The sequence below is a fragment of the Molothrus aeneus genome, chromosome 14 (assembly GCF_037042795.1).
Source record: "Molothrus aeneus isolate 106 chromosome 14, BPBGC_Maene_1.0, whole genome shotgun sequence".
NCBI lineage: Eukaryota > Metazoa > Chordata > Aves > Passeriformes > Icteridae > Molothrus > Molothrus aeneus.
In genome coordinates this window covers 7217752-7230606 of record NC_089659.1, presented here as the reverse complement: position 1 = coordinate 7230606, position 12855 = coordinate 7217752, and positions in this window count along the sequence as shown.

The following is a 12855-nucleotide window of genomic DNA, read 5'->3' as shown; positions in this document are numbered from 1 at the left end:
CTCTCTGTGCTGTTAATCCATTTGGATATTGCCATTCTGCACCCCTGTGCTGGGAAGTTCCTCAGTGGCCATGTTGCTTAACTTCCTTCTCACTGCACTGTGCTTAACTTGAAACACTGAACAGATAATATTTGCATGTGCATTTATCCCCTAGATGGGCTGGGTTGGCCTTTTGTGGGAAATGTTGCAAACAGACCACAAATGAAATTGATGTGAAACTGAGAAAAGCAGGTGGATAGTGTTATATACAGATAAATTGAGAGGGGATGTGGAAGACAGAACAATCTACTATCTAAACTTCTATACAATCAGTGCAGTTTATCTGATTGACCTGGATTACCACTGGCAGCAAAAAGCTCCAGTTGGGAAGCACTTGTTGGTACTGACAGCAAAGGGAAATGGAGTGAAGAAACCTGAATGAACTGAGCTGAAAAAAATAAGTAGCCCAAGTACCTTTTCCTTCCTAATCATTATGTTTTAATACAATAGAATAAAGTGGCATATAAAAGGGTAATGTGCATTTTCTTCAAGGACTTGTTGAAACCCATAATACAGTAGCTTTGTAATTTATTGGTAATACGTACACAATACAAAGGATCAGGAGCAGAGTAGTATCACTATATTTAGAGATAATGCTGCTTTTCTTTCATAGGCTTGATATAAACTTTGATTACATAGCATTTCTTTAATTTGCTGCTATTCAAGAAAACCCTTAGAGCACTGCAGCAAGCAATGCCTCTCTTTTACATTTGCATTTTTTAATTTGCATTTTTTAATTTCCCAGACTGCAGCTCCACACCTACACAGGCTTCCCCTGTGGGAAGGAAGAGAATATATTTCAGTATGAATGATACTGTTTTTCTTCTCAAATAGCTGTAATTATTAATTCCAGAGATTTACAAAAAAATCACTTTGCTACTGTTTCACTTAAGAGTGTAGGGGTTTTTTTCCTAACATCAGATGCCAATCTATTGCTCCACTGGTACCCATTTTAAATAGGGCAGCCAAGCAAAAAGTTCAGCCTGCTCAAATGACTGGCTGCTGCTCTCAGCAGCCTGCTCGTGCATTCCTTGCATACCCCAAAACGACACTGAGTGCAAGAGGAGTTTGATGCTTTTAAAGGAAGAGCCATTATGTCCATAATAGGTTAAGCCCCCCGTGGCAAATTAATGGCAAGAATCTAGACCAGGTTACTGAGCACCACAGACTATTTACTAACCAGCAGGGACCAGTTTAGTCAATACCTTTAAACATGTACTAAACCTTGATTGTAGGAGCTGGGCTACGTGCCTGTGGCCTGGGTGATGCACATTTTAAACCCCACTGTTCCTCTCTTGGATGGATCTCTTCCATCTTTAGAGTGTCAGACTCTTCCAAAACATTCAGAAAAGGCTGTGACAGGAATATCCTATAAAACAATGGTTATATCGCTCACATGGCAAGTGACAAAGTTGGGACATCTCATTGAGTAATTCAACCACTGCATAAAACACAAATTGTGGCAGTCACACTGGAAGAGGCTAAGAGAGCCCACAGCACTCAAAAATCCTAGTGGGCAGAGCCCTTCTGAGACCTAAATTTAATTCTATATGCCAGATTTAGCAGAGGGACATTTAGCTTTCCATTTCCTAGAAGATGTCCAATTAGCCAAAAAAAACCAAAAAATTTCTTCCTCACTCTGTTTGGTAGAGAAGTGTTAGCTTCCTTTGAGCATAAACCTTCAAGAGAAATTTCAGAATCCCAGGTTACACCTATGCACTCAGAGAGCTGCCCTTCCCTGGGGCATCTGCTCCTGTCTCACCCACCAGTTCCCTTTTCAATAGGGTGGCTCCCTGGGCTGGCATTTTTAACTTCCCCGCCTGGTCCAGCTTTGCAGGCAGAATCAGTGCCTAAGGTGGATTTCTGTATCTCACACAGAGTCCTGCCCCTGAAGGGCCTGGGATGCTAAATTTGAGGCATGACATAAAGGGAGAAGGCAACAAGCAACATTAGACCTGGAGAAAAGATGGCAGCAGGAGAGCAATGGCTCTGCTCAGGAATTTAGCCAAGTACTAATGCCTGTCTGTTGGAGAGTATCTGTCTCCAGAACAACTCCATCCACATGCTGAGGCAACAAAATGAATTATTTGACTTTCTCTATCCAAGACCTTGCAAAAGAAAATTTACAAACACATTGTGTCTTCCCAAGACTGAACGTTTGCTCACATAACAAGGTGGGGGAAAAAAAAAAAGCATGACTTTATATAACAGTACCATCTTGCAACACCTGCCATAACAATATTTCATTTGTCAGTCTTTTCTTATCCCATGTCTCTTGAAGTTGGCTAGGTTACTCCATCAAAGGGCAGGAGTAATAGCATCACTTCAGATAAAAGAAAAAGAGGGAAGTGTGCTGTACACAATCTGCCCATCACATCACCTCACAGTTACATTAACCTAGCAGGCACCACATCTACGAAGAGTTTACAGACATGGCAATCCATGCCAGCTGCAGCTTCTTCTCAGGTATGGGAAAAAATGCTCCACTCTTATATGGTACCTATAATTTAAAATGCTGTACTCAGATTAATTAATGGAATGTTCTTTATGCACATCAATACACTGAGTCAGAGAAAGATTAAATAAATGACAAAGCACGAAATTTAACAGACACAGGAAGCAGCAGAGCCATAAACAACACTAAACTCCCAGATTTCAGAAAAAAAAAAACCCTTGTACTCTAATGCAACTGTATCATTTCCCTTTCTTAAAGTATATGTTTCAGACAGCAAATTCTGCTGTGCACAGCACTGAGCACATCATCAGCTCTTTGCAAGTACTGAACTGAATAAATAATATTATCTATAATCCCAGTACTATGTTCTGAACCACTAAATCTATTGCAATTTGAAACCTTTGTATTTAACTGACTTTGGTAAAGATAATTCTGAAAGCTGCACTATCTTGGTACGACTAATTAATATGTAATAATAATGATTATCATGACCAATAATGCTGTTTTAATAAGGATTTAATCCTACAGATCATTTTATGAAAGCACTTTGATAATAATGATTATTTATTCTTACAGTGTGTTTTTCATGTTAGCAACTTGATGATTAATAAAGCTAAAGAAATAAAGAGATACAAAAAATAACAAGCTTATGAGACTGCTAATATGCTGAGTTTATTTAATAAACCTTACCAAATATAAAACTGTAAGGGAGATTCTCTTGGGAGAAGGGGAAAAAACCCCAACATAAAGCCCCTTAAGGCTATGTCAGCAGGATTGAATTGACCTGTGTATCACTGTCATTTCCATTGTCACTCTAGCTAAAATAATAAATAGCATTTAGTGCATTATGGGCTAGGCTGTCAGCTGGTGTTCAGAGGTGCACTGGCATTAATCTGTACACTGGCCCAGCATTTTCAATGGCCTGCATAAGCATAAGAAAATACCAAATATGTCTTGTCCATGATGACTTCAACACCCAGCAGAGGAAGGACACATACTGTCAATGGTCACATCCTCTGGTGACAGTGGATGTACTTAGCTACTTAGCTAAGTATTGGGATTGGGCATACTGAGATCTTTCAGGGGCTTTTTTGGCTGTCATAGAAATGTCTCTTGCTTTCCTTCTCTTGTGTTCCCACTCCTGCAGCTAAGCCAAAGGCTTTGGTATGACCCAAGTTAGATTTTCATAGATATTCATATCAGGCCAATAGAAAAATTCACCTGGTCCAAAAAAATCCTCCATAAGGGATCCTTTTAGCCTACAAAGCATTGCATACGAAGCATTTTGCCAAAATAGCTTAGAAAGGAAATCACCTGAGCTGGCACAATTTATAGCAGCAAAAGAAATCTTCTGCAGGATGGTTTATATAATTAGAGAAGTCTGGTTAGCAATACAGGCAGTTTTTATACACAGTACTCAATGCTCATCAAGAAGCTTTCATTGGTTTGACTTCCCCGGCAAAGTCTTGGTAGTAGAGACCAATTTTAAGAGATTTATTCATCAGCGAAGGTCTCTCCTGGAAGGTGAAATTTCTTGGGTTAAGTAACTTTCTACTTTAAAGGGTCCCTTGAATTTGTTCCTACCTGGCACAGATTGCTCCAGTAGCAATGTGAAACCAGGAAGAAATGGGTTATGGGATGCACAAGAGAGGAGAGAAGTCCCAATGAGGAGGTATACTGAGACATGAGATATAAATGGAAATCATCCACAGTGATTTGCTCATGCTCCATAGCAATGTCCACATGCTGGAGCCAGGGAAGTGGAGAAGGGAGTATCAACCTCAGGTGTGAGACAGGAGCAAGTCTTTGGAAGAAAAGCTGAAGAAACCATTGCAGGGAAATTCTGCAGTTCTTCCTCTTCACAATCATATTTGCTCAGGCAGTGTAGGGAATGATTGTGCAGAGAAAGATCCAAAAGAACAAAAAGAGATGCCAGGTAAACAGAAGCCCTCTGTTAAAAGAGAAGCCCAGCTCATGGTCAGAGAAAATACACAATGGTAAGAAATAGCTGGCGTGTTTTGAATGCACACTATATAAACACTGTCTGAAGTTCATGGAAGTACTGAATGGAACCAACTATCTCTTTGTTAAGGGGATGAACAAAATTTTATTCCAAATAACTATCAAGAGTAGCCTCCAGCCACAGCAAGCAAATCTGAACAGGAAGAGATCTTAACAGATCCAATACCAGCTTTCTACACTACCGGTTGATCCTTCTCCAAACTAATTTGTGAACAAATAGAATAAAGGGCACATCATATTTTCTAACTAAATAAATTATGTTGAATGAGAGTCCAAGTCATAAAACATATTCAGGCTATTAGCTACATAAGAACTGAGGAGAAGACAGAGTGCTCCACACTGCATTCCTAGTGTTACATATGATAAGTAGAGACAATAGAAATCAGTGGGAAAAATTGGCGTGCAGTGATTTCCTTCCCTGGGCCTCCTGCAATTTGCAGAACTCTGCAGAATTCCTTGGGCTGCTTGGTCAGCTTTCTCTTTTGCTGAAATATACTTGGATTTCAATGTTAACTACCACTGCTACAAAAGGAGGGTAGTTATAAAAGGTTGATTTGCAAAAATATTTATAAATTCTGCAGCTTTCTATTTTTAGGTGTTCAATTTAAGGCTTCTGGTGGCTGCAGACATCTGTTTTGTCAGAGATTTCTCTGTGGTGCTAACAGAAGTGAAGACTTAGATTCATCATGAAATGGGAACTGGGACTTTGATTCTACAGAAAATAGAACCCAGAGGAGAATCATAAACACACACACACATTTTCTTTGCATATAAATGTTTCTATTATTCTGATGCCAAGATGATTTTTTGCCTTTTCTTTTATATACCTTTTATATAACTTTTATGTATCCTCAGTATTCTTAGCATGCATACTTGTAACTCCTTAAGTCTGATAATTTAGCATAGCCCCAGTATTCTGTGAGGCCAGGAGACCAAACATTCTAACTCATAGCAGGAGGCTGGAAAACCCTACACTATCTTGGGAAACCAAGGTCAACTCTAGAACGTATCCTGTAAACTGGGGATTTGGCCCATCCAGGGGGGAATTCCACAGATGGGGGAATATCACACCATTCATCCAGGCCTCCCATTGGGGCATCCTTGTTAGATCTGCTAATTTGTAAGGTCTATAAATTGTATAGGTGATCTGTTGTGTGTGAGTATTACGGTGCATCCCACCTTGGTGAAGTGGTGCACCATAAGGATCCTTATTAAAATACTGAAGTAAAAACCCTTTATCCCTTAACCATGCTGGCTCTGAATTTTCTAAGGCCAGGATAAAACATCAATTCCCAGGATTGTTCAGCAATAGAAATAAATAGGAATTTTGTTAGAGATTTCCAGTGGGATCAAGATGGAGCCAGGCTGTAGTCAGTAACAGCTTTCAGGACATCAGCAAGCCTAGAACTATAGAATCTTTTTGTATGGAAAAGATCTCTAAGATCACCAAGTCTAACAGTTAACCCAACACTGCCAAGTCTTCTACTAAACCATGACCCTAATTGCCATCTACACATCTTCTAAATACCTTCAGGGACTATAACTCAACCACTTTTCTGGGCAGCCTGTTCCAGTGCTTGACAACCCTTTCAGACAAAGAATTTTTCCCAATCTCAAATCTAAAGCTCCTCTGGCACAACTTGAGGCAAATTCCTCTTGTCCTATTGCTTGTTACTTGGGAGAAGAGACCAACCCCCAGCTGACTGCAACCGCTTTTCACGCAGTTGTACAGTGATAAGGTTCCCCCTGAGCCTCCTTTTCTCCTGGCTAAACACCCCCAGCTCTCTCAGCTGCTCCTCATCACACCTGTGCTCCAGATTCTTCCTTAGCTCTGTTCCCTTCTCTGGACACACTCCAGCCCCTCAATGTCCTTCTTGTCATGAGGGACCCAAAACTGAACACAGGATGTGAGGTGTGGCCTGACCAGTTCCAAGCACAAGGGGATGGTTACTGCCTTGGTCCTTCCTCCCACCCAGCTTGATGCCAGCCACGTCTGAGGATGCCTTCAAGTCCCCTTGTTCAGATCATTCATCAAGATGTGATAAGAGAACTGGCCCCAGTACTGAGCTGTGGTGCACACCACTGGCGACAGCCCCAGCTGGATTCACTCCATTCCTCACTATTCTCTGGGCCTGGCCATCCAGACAGTTTTTACCCAGTGAACAGTGCACCCATCCAAGGCACGACCAACCAGTTTCTCCATGGAAATGCTGTGGGAAATGGTGTCAAAGCATTGGCCCTTCTAATTTTCTCCCTGCATAATCTCATGACATCTCTGTAGTCTTCCTGAGTTGTGTGCTCCTTCTTCCATAAGTCAAAACCTCTCCTGTTGTTCCCGAGTTACAGCCAAATCTCTCTGTGCAGCTGGGACAGTATTCCTCACTGCCTAGTCTTTTGGTACATGGGGACAGCCTGCTCCTGTGCTTTTACACTTTCCTTCTTAAAGTAGGTCCAGCTCTCCTGGACTCCCCCTTCAGGACTGCCTCCCAAGGGACTCAGTCAACCAATCTCCTAAACAGGACAAAGTCTGCTGGAAATCCAAGCATGTCTGTTTGTTGGACTCAGTTGTTGCTGTTCAGCCTGATGTGAACCCCTAAGGTTTGTGTTCCCTTTCACTTAGATTGTGTTTCAGCAGCACACAGCTTAATATCTCTGCCTAACCATGTACTCTTGGTTAATGGTTCCCTGTGCAGTCTGTCAATGCTCTCCTCAGTTATTCTGTATTTCTGTATAATTTGGAATGCCAGCTGAAGTAAAATTAAAGTTATCAGAAGCCCATTTGCTCAGTGTTTGTGCTAGGAGACCAAAGTCCAAGACTTGAAAGGGAAACTTCTTCCTTGAAGGATTATCCCAAATAACATTTTCACAAAGGCTGGAGAGTGTATCACGCACAGAGAAGAGATCATGCAAGACGTCTCCTGGAGTCTCATCAACACCATATTTGAACAACAGAAATGCAAAAGAGAGAGGAAAAACCTGCATGAATGTCCGGGGGATGATCAGCATGGACCATGTGATAGGTGTGTGGTGTGTTAGTTATGAAAATTCTGCTAGCTGGGAGAAGGCTTTAGAACAGCAGAGTCTAAAAATATGATTATTCAGGCTATAAAGAATAAGAGGTGCTGGGGTTCCATGCTCTGGAGTACATGGAAAGAATATTAAAGCACAGCAACTAGGAAAACTTTTTGGAAAAATCACTCTGCTTAAGGGACTAAACTCAGGTGTGGTTCACGAGGCAAGCAGTGTGCTTCTGCCATCAGCAAGGTACAGGGCATGGAAGACAAAATTAAGCTCAAGACTGAGTTGGTAAAAACTGGGAGAATACCTTCGTGTCTCAGATCCAATCATGGTTTATGACATGGTTGGTTTTGATCAATTTCATTTGCATGCTGCAGCTTCTATTACAAAATCCAGCACAGGATATAAAATACTTTGTTCTTAAGATTTCCATTTTTCCTTTCCTATAAGGTTCAAAAGAAACTTTTGCTTGTGCTATTTTGCTCATACTATACTTGAAAGCAGAAAAATGTGAACTGTTTGTTTATCCTCAGGGCAGGTGCTCTGTAGATTATCACAGTCAAGCTTTGTTGTTCTGCACTACAAAGTCTTCAACCTTGACCTGAGAGGTTGTTTTTTCCCATTTCCCAACCCTCTGAGAAAAGGAAAAATAAAGTGAAGATGGAGAAATCATTCTGTATTCTAAGCTAGTGCTCTATCTTGCTTTAGTAAAGCCTTTGTTGTACATAAACATGTACAAGTTGTCTAGTTACCTGTACCTGGTGTTGGTCAACAATAAAGCTGGTCTGGGGCTGGAATCACTGTCTAGTGTGGGTACAAAATCAGAAGTGCAGACTCTTGTGGGGAATTCAGCAGTGTTAATTGTATGACTTGGCAATACTCAGGGGAAACCTTCCAGGTGACATGTAAGGAAATAACACACATATATCTTACTTCAATATGAAGGAAACCAGAGTGCTTGTCTCCCTGCAGCCTGTTGACAACTTTACCCTTACATTGAATGATGACACACAGGTGGAATTATCTTGTTCTTTTAAGTATCTTTTACAAAAGCATATATAACAACAAAAGTCTGCAAAGGTTTTTTCCTCCCAGACAAATATTGGATAAATCCTAAATTCTGGAGTTATTTCAAAAGAGTAAATCTGTAAAAAATACAAAATGTTTTCTATTTATTGGTGTGTAGGGAAAAGCAATACAGTAAATTACTGCTCCAATCCCATCCCCCAGTATGATGTGTGATACAAGATAAAAAAGCAGACTGCAGCTCAAAACAGGAGGTGCAAAGGTGACTTTTGAAATCCCCCAATCCCAACCTAATTGCTAGATAGTCCCAAAGCATAAGTTAGAGCAGCTTCCTGCATCAGCATCTAAACATGCTTTTTGTTCTAGTGCAAAGCCCATCAGGCACCAGGCACCAGTACCACAGGAGTATTCTCTGGGAACAGAATTAATAGGTTCCAGAGCCATTTGCTTCATCAGCCTGGAGAAAGCCCTATTTAACTCTTTGCATAACTTCAGTATTGATAGTTTTGACCATATCTTCTGAGAATATACCACAGTGGCTGCTATTCATAATTTAACAACATTTCTACAGTATCTTGCTGAAATATCCTCCTGATAATCCATGAGTGACTCTTTCATTATCTGAGTCTGTGGATGTTTCTGCTTTTTTGTTCTTCTGCAGAAATTTAAAGGCTTTAAACAGCCATTAATCTCAAGTCTGTAGCCCTCAAACTATATCTAATAATATTGGAAAAATTTTCTCAGGCCCAGATAGACACAGATTTGAAACTTCTGACCAGACTGGTTAAATGGCAAAAGCATAAATATATCCCAGATGTTACCATGGATGTTTGTCTTGACTAGTCATTAAACTTTGATATGCATAGATATTTGGCATCAAAACATATTTTCTTAAAATTCCTACCAGTGGAAATTTGATAGTTATAAAACCCTTTTTTTCTTATGAATGCTGAAATGTGACAATTATCAGTACATAGGGCCACTGGGTTTACATAGGACATTCACATATGAACAAGGGAAATAATTATTTATCATGAGAGACAGAAATATTTCCCTTATTTCCTGCAGTGACAGAAGCGCAGATGGGACAAATGGATTGGATTCTGATCACATGAGGTCACAGCTTGCAGGAATTAATAAATGGGTGTAAAAATTACATAGGGCTAAAAGCAGTTAGCAATGGATCTTTTCCTAAAATAAGACTTCTGTTGACCCTTCTATTTTAAAATGAGTCAAAGATAGTTGGAAACTCTATCAGTACAAAATGTAGAAGTTAAATTGTTTCATGCTTATAGGTTCCTTTGATAAAAGGAACTTTCTTAGTTGTGATAAAAATCCCTAAAGCAACCCTGTCTTTATTTATACTTTGGCTATTCCATCTCCTTCTCCAGAAGGACCAATACTCCAGCACCACATAATCAGTGACTGGCAGCTGGGCACCTCTGTGCTCAACAGTCAAACCCATTAGATGTGAAGAAAGAAGAAACTGTGTCAAGGAAATCTCCATCAACTATGCCCTGTATCTTAAAACTAGAAGCCCCAAAGTGGGCTACTTTTGAATTCTTGCAGGGTTACAGGCCTCCGAAACAAATCAACCCTGCCAATTGTGAAACACCCTAGAGCATGTATTGGAAATAATCACTGTCTTTTAAAGTGACAGATTAAAATCTCTAGTAACAAAGTTCTTCTTTCCTTAAGCAATTTGTGAGCAATTCCACTCACTCTTGCAGTGAAGGATTTGGGTGCTCTTCTGAATAGGAAGTCCCACCAGCCTGCATTAGACTGATTCTGATCCTGCACCAGCAAAAAATAAATGTCAGTATACTGTATCAGAGGTACTTTGGTACACATCCAAAATTAGGCTCCAGCTGCAGACCTGTGTATTTTTATGCTAAGGAGTCCTAAGTTGGGCATGCAGAGGAGCTGTGCTGGAGGGGGCCAGGGGAGAGTCCTATTTGGGTACAGGGTTACCTATTTGGGTACAGTAACTCAGCCACACAATCCAGTTCCTGCTGGCTATTCTGACTGACTTATGCCTCTGATGTTTGTCTCAATGCTGTCAGCATGCCAAGGAAGCTTTGGGCACAAAAAATCAGGAGTGCAAAGGCAAATATCATGTCTCACTAAGCCACTGATGAATGACTGTAGATACCTGTCTCCAAAAAATCTGAAAGCTCTTCAGATAGAACTGCCTCTGTGTGGCTATGTGGAGTATTCTGTGCTGAAGTGAGGAAAGGGTCCTTCTTGGCTGTAAACAGAGGATGAGACCATACTCAGACACTGCTTGAGAGAAGAGTTCCAACTGCATTTAGTACTCTGCAGAAAACACCTAGAAAAATCCTCAGTAGCTGCAGTGGCCACAGGTCCAGCCATGTGTACACTGTCCTCAACCCAAACAAAACCCAAACAAAAAACATGGCTCATGCCTGTGGTACTGGCCCAGCAACAAACTGCTCAAAGAATGGAAGAACAAATCTGGGGGAAATTATTCTTCAGTATAATTTCAGTTGAAAGAAAATGTTTCTCAAACTGGGCAAACAGTAACTCACAATCAGGACTTGAAGACACCATGATTAATTTTGTCTTTCTGAGTTTTCAAAGGAAACTGCTCCAGGAAATACAAATGACTCTTTTATTTGTAATGGACTAACTCTGAAACCTAATGATGGCAGTTAAAAAAGAAAGGTTTAGTATTTCATTACCTGATAGCACTAGCAAAATATTTAGCCCAATATATCTACCCATAACCCCAAATAATTTCCCTCCACATGTGAAATCCATGTGTCACAGACCTCAACTTCGTTCTCCACTGACTTTGTACATGACATTATGTATTTCACAATTAGGCAATTTCAACCCAAAAAACCAGTTAGATTTGCCATACAATGCTGCAGTTGAAAAATGGAAACAATGGAAAAGACATTATGAGATACACTGAATATCACAGTAGAAGAAAAGCCATGGTGTGGCCCCTGTTCTGACTACATTATTCATTTTCATATTTAATTCATAAAAAACTTTGTCTAATTTCCACAAGGTTTCCAGCCTCTTGCAATAAAATACAGCCCTGGAATCTTGACATCCTCCTGCAAAATTCTGGTTGAGCTGGGTACTTAAGAGTAAAAATATTAATTTTAAAGAAAAAGCTCAAAGCCCTGATCACACAAGAGTTTTAATGCTTAAGCTACTGTTTTGGACAATAGTTTTCAGGAAGAAAGTGCCTGTCTTGTCTACCAACATCTTTTGAAATGCACCAAGTTTTGACCAATATATAAGACTAATGTAAATCAGAAGCAATCTCCTTGAAGTAAATAGAGATCAGATTCCAGGCTTATAAGCTTTTGCACACTGAATTTAACTATCTGTCATGCCTACGAGCTTACAGCACAGACCTAAAAGAAGGTATGGTGTAAGATCAATGTTAAGGAAAGAGTTTCATTTAAAAGACCATCTTTTCCCATCAGACATGATAGGAGATTTATTATTCCAATATTATTGTTGAAACTAGAAGAGAGTGAAAAAATAAACAGGAACATATATTTTCATTTTATGACTGTGAACAACATTTCATACTGTAAACATATCTTGGTCTATAACATTTACCCACTAAAAAAATAATTTCAATACAGTCCTTATTGCTAGCTCGGCAGAGCCTCTCCAGAACATTGTGTTAATGATTAATATGAAGTCAGTGGAATTCCACAGTTGCTGAGAGTCTTGTGCCCAAGAATGAACTGCATTGCTAAATCAGCAAAGACAGTTGTCAAGGTAACCTCTATGTAATCTATTTAACTGGCTCCCAAAACACCAATCAAGGTCAGATAACGCACTCAAGCACCATATGAACACACTCATACGGCATAAAGCTTTGTATCAAGACAGCAGGGAGGAAAAAACCTCATTAGGAAGCAGGGGGAAAAAAAAATCAGTTTTGAGAAGTGTTAATTGGGATTGCAGTTAGCTTTGTGGGGAAAGCATGCTGCTCATCTGAATATGTTTTATCTGTAGTAGAAGTAATTTCACTCCAGTTCAGTTTGAATGGTAATATCCTTCTACTAGTGTTAAAAGAAAGAAAAAAAACAACCCACCCAAAAAGTAAAAACAGCCACATATAAATTATTAATTTCATTCATTGTTTTATTAATGCATGTCTGGCATCTAAACTCTGATACAGAGTTCTCATTTTGTACTCTCTGCAATAGATCATTGCATTACTTAACAACAAATAAAATGCCAGCAGCATCTCAGGATGGGGGATACAGCTCCCCACACAACACAATTCCACAGGTCCTGCT